This window comes from Pantherophis guttatus, chromosome 4 (genome assembly GCF_059756535.1).
Source record: "Pantherophis guttatus breed Tessera chromosome 4, ASM5975653v1, whole genome shotgun sequence".
NCBI classification, from domain to species: Eukaryota; Metazoa; Chordata; class Lepidosauria; order Squamata; family Colubridae; genus Pantherophis; species Pantherophis guttatus.
In genome coordinates this window covers 54,415,934-54,420,357 of record NC_142066.1, presented here as the reverse complement: position 1 = coordinate 54,420,357, position 4,424 = coordinate 54,415,934, and positions in this window count along the sequence as shown.

Below are 4,424 nucleotides of genomic sequence, written 5' to 3'. Positions count from 1 at the left end.
GGAGCGGCAGAGGAAGCTGAGTGAGAATCCTCCCTCAGTTGGTCCCGTCCCCATTACAGTATTAACGTAACAGAATCTGGTGCCATATAGAAAATTCTCTGATGCCGGAGGATCGGATAATTTAATAAATGTAGAAAATGTTAGCTATGAGTTCCACTATTCAGTACAGATAGAATGCTTTAGACTTTGCTTGCATAACCATGGTGGCAGCAGAGTGAAATAAGAATGCCTTGTAGGATTGATAGACTTATTTCCTAACTGGAATGCAAGAGTAAATTAGCATTTTTAATTTTTATTCCATCTTTTTTTTTAATTATTGGAGGCAAAGGTGTAATACTCCTTCCTCATATGTTACTAGTATTTACAGATTTACAATTTGAAAGTGGAGCGCAGTTTTTTTCTTCTTCAGATTTCTGTTTTCCTGTTCATAAACTGAATTGTTTTAAAATGTAAATCCTGCAGCTTGGACTAAAGCAGACAATATTTGTACCTCACATCATAGCTAATGCATTCCCACAAACTGAGAGATTCAATGTAACCTTCTAGTCATACAGTAATAAAATCAATAATAAAATCAATAATAATAAAATAAAATACTATTGTATTAATAATAAAATCTCTAGCCCATCTTCAATCAATCAGACTAGAGCTGGAAGGGACCTTGGCAGTCATCTAGTCCAACCCCCTGCTCAAGCAGGAGACCCTAACTATACCATTTCAGATAAGTGATTGTCCAGTCTTTTCTTTAAAAAATCCCACAATTTCTGATGGTAAATTATTCCACTGGTTAATTGACCCCACTGTTAGGAAGTTTTCCTTAATTGCTTCTGTCTTTCATTAGTTTCCATCTTCTTGTCTTGCCTTCTGGTGCTTTCATAAATAAGTTGACACCCTCCTCTTTGTGGCAACCTCTCAAATACTGGAATACAGCTATCATGTCCCTCCTAGTCCTTCTTTTCTCTAGATTAGCCAAACCCAAATCCTGTAATTGTTCTTCATATGTTTTAGTCTCCAGACCTTTAATTATATTAGTTGCTCTTCTTTGCACTTTTCCCAGTCTCAACATCTTCTTTGTGATGTGGTGACCAAAACTAGATGCAATATTCCAGATGTTGCTTTATTAAGGATTTATAAAGCGGTACTAATACTTCACATGATTTTGATTCTATGCCTCTGTTTATACAACCAAGAATTATTTTAGCTTTTTTGGCTGCTACAGCATACTGCTAGCTCATGTTTAAGTGATCATCTACTAGGACTCCAAGGTCCCTCTCACAGTTACTGTTTTTAAACCAGGTTTCACCTAATCTGTACTTGTATCTTTGGTTTTTCCTGCCTAAGTGTAAAACCTTGCTTTTCTCCACATTAAAATTCATTTTTTGGGGTAGGGTCCATTGTTCAAGTCTTTCAAGATTTTTTTGGATCCTGAGCTTGTCTTCTGGGTTATTACCTATTCCTGCCAGCTTAGTTTCATCTTCAAATCTGATGAGTTCCCCTTCTATTCCCTCATCTAAGTCATTCATGAAGATATTGAAGAGTACTCAGCCTAAGATGGAACCTTGTGGTATCCCTTACTTCCCTCCATGTAGATGTAATCTTAATTAAGCTTGATTAATGGTGATGACATGGACATATCCATGTACTTCCTTGGTATATATATAAAAAAAGGGTGATTTTCCATTTGCTTTTTTTGTTTTTTTTAAAATTTCTTAATTTAAAATGTAACTCTTCTCCACATCTTTTTTCAGGACCAGTCAATATCAGCTAAATGCTGCCACCTATTGATAATGTAGTTACTTAATAAAATCATAAGCATTTAAAACTTAGCAGACAGAGATGCCAAGCCTTTAAGCTTACAAATGTGGTTATATTGCAACAATAAAATTTTCTCTGTGGAATACAGAGGATTTATAGTTATTTGTTTTTGAATGCATAGTAAATCTACTGGGATGTTGAAAGAATATTACCATATAGTAAAGGCAGGAAAAAAATAAGATTGTACTAATGTTGATTAGCATATAAGATAGTGTGTTAGAAAATTCAGCCTGTTATATGTATAGAAACCATACACAGGCTGCACAATTCTGAGGATCAGGAACTCTTGGCAAAGAAGTATTCAGCGTTTCATCTAAAATGATAAGACTGGATTCAAATAAGTTTAGTGGTGGATGTTTTGTGCACACGAACTTTTCCAAAACGTAGGAACTACCTTCTGAGTGGGAGGAGGAAGCTAAATGCGTGCCACTGAAAACGAATGGATCGTTTGGGCAGTCAGACATACACTGCCACTTGGCCGGCCTCACAACCTAGGAGCTTGGTTATGGTTGCGCAATCAAGGGATAACTATTGGAGAAAGGAGGCAGGGTTTCAGGAAACGAAGCCCTATCGCGCAGGCGTAATGAAGAAGAACGAACGTCACGCTTTTCGTCTGCGGAGGATGGCTAATTCGAATGTTCGCTAGAGCGGCGTTTAAGGCAATGGCGGGGCTGCCTTTCGGGCGTTGAGGCTGACTCTTCGTTTCCTTTTCCCCGATAGTAGCGTTGGAGCTTTTACGCTGCGATGGTAAAGAAGGACTTGGGGGGAGGAATTAAATATAGAGAATGACTGAGTGTCTATGAGTTAGACGGTGCCCTTGGTTTCCGTGCAAAGAAACCGAGGAAGCTCCGTGGCCAACGAGGAAAAATCCCCCAGGTGGGGTTTTCTGTTATAAGGTCAAAGGGTACAAAACCCAACGGTAAACGTAAAAACAATAAGCATTTGAATTTAAATCGTTAATTTGCCCCTAGAGAATGTGCGAGTGTGTGTTAAGTAGAGATATAAGGCAGTATGAAAAGGAGGTTTTGGTGTGGAGTAAGATATGCTTGTTATTTATTGGCTTAGAATTGGGCTAAACAGCCTTTTGATTTTTTTTGAAATGCAGCTGCAAATCTTTTCTCTCAGTCATACTGGTTGTTATTGTTTGAAACAAAATGCCTGGAAGTTTCAAGGGACCTACTCCTGATTTTGAATACTTAATATTGAACTTTGTGGCCACAAAAAACAATGATTCTCAAAATAGTTGAGCTTTATGTAGCTCAAAATAGCTACATAAAACTAGGAATATTTTAAAAATTGCCATTGTCTTTGGTGGCTTTTTGGGCAATGGTAACCAGGAAAGTTTTTTGAGTAGATGGGCAGAGACTGAGCAATAAAGTGAAGGCTATGCCCATAATATATGAAGGCCTTATAAAATTCAAATTAATTCTATCCTTTTTCTTTTTCATTGGGACTGTGGTTTGCTTTCCCAGAAGGGATATGCTGACTGCTGTTTCATGGCATACCATCTTATGACCAGTTGTGTTTAAGTCACTTTCCACTTTTACAGTTCTGTGAAAATCTATTCTCTTTTAGATTTTATGCATGCTTGGGTATTGTTGACCCGAGTGTGATATAAGCTTCGTATAAATCTCCCCTGTTCAAGGAGTAGTAGTTGTACAAATAACACCAACATTTTATTTATTTATTTATTTATTTTTATTTATTTTTATTTATTTTTGTGCTGATGATTTCCCCTATGGGTGGGTGCTTTTATTTCTAAAGTTATGGAACATGCCAATGGGAAAAAGTCATACTCCAGTTTAATCAATTCAATTAAATGAATACCAAGGGCTAATTGTTTGAGTGCAGTACTGTACTAGATTAAATAGAGTTGATTTGGGTCAACCTTGCTTTGAATAAATCTTTGGTTGTCTTCATTGCAATGAAACCTCGTTATAAGATTGGAAGACTGGAAGCATATGATGCCCCGTTGAAAATACTTTTTTTGGAAAATAGGAATTTGGAAAAAAAGAAAACAGAATCTTTTCAAGAGTGGCCACTCTGTTAAAATCATTCTTAGAGCTTCGGTATAAAATTGTCCAGGAAGTTACAAAAAAACCTCACCAAAAACATCAAGCAATTTTCAGGCTCTCTTGCCCTGCTTAAAGTTAATATTTATTATTCCATTATCAGAAAAACATTGGATAAAGGTAGGGTTTCTGGTAAAATAGAATAATTTGGTCTAGTGGTTGAGGTCTAATGGTTGAGGCACCTGTGATGGCCCGGGCAGGGCTGGGGGGATTCTCCTGCAGCTCTCTGCCAGTGAAAATGGAACTCAGGAGGGCCGTCACGGCCAAAAATGGAGCCCAGAAGAGCTGCACACGTCTCTCCTGAGCTCCATTTTTGCTGGCAGAGGCACGGGGGGGGGGGGCTGGTCCTTTGCTATTTCCAGGGCAGCCTCGTGGGCCAGATCTAAGCACCCCACGGTCTGGATCCATCCCGCAGGCATTGAGTTTGACACCCCTGCACTAGAAGAATATCAGGATATTATCCATCAGCAGAAGCACAAATGGATCAATGATCTGAAACATACAAACAAATCTACAAGAACATGTATGAATGCGAAC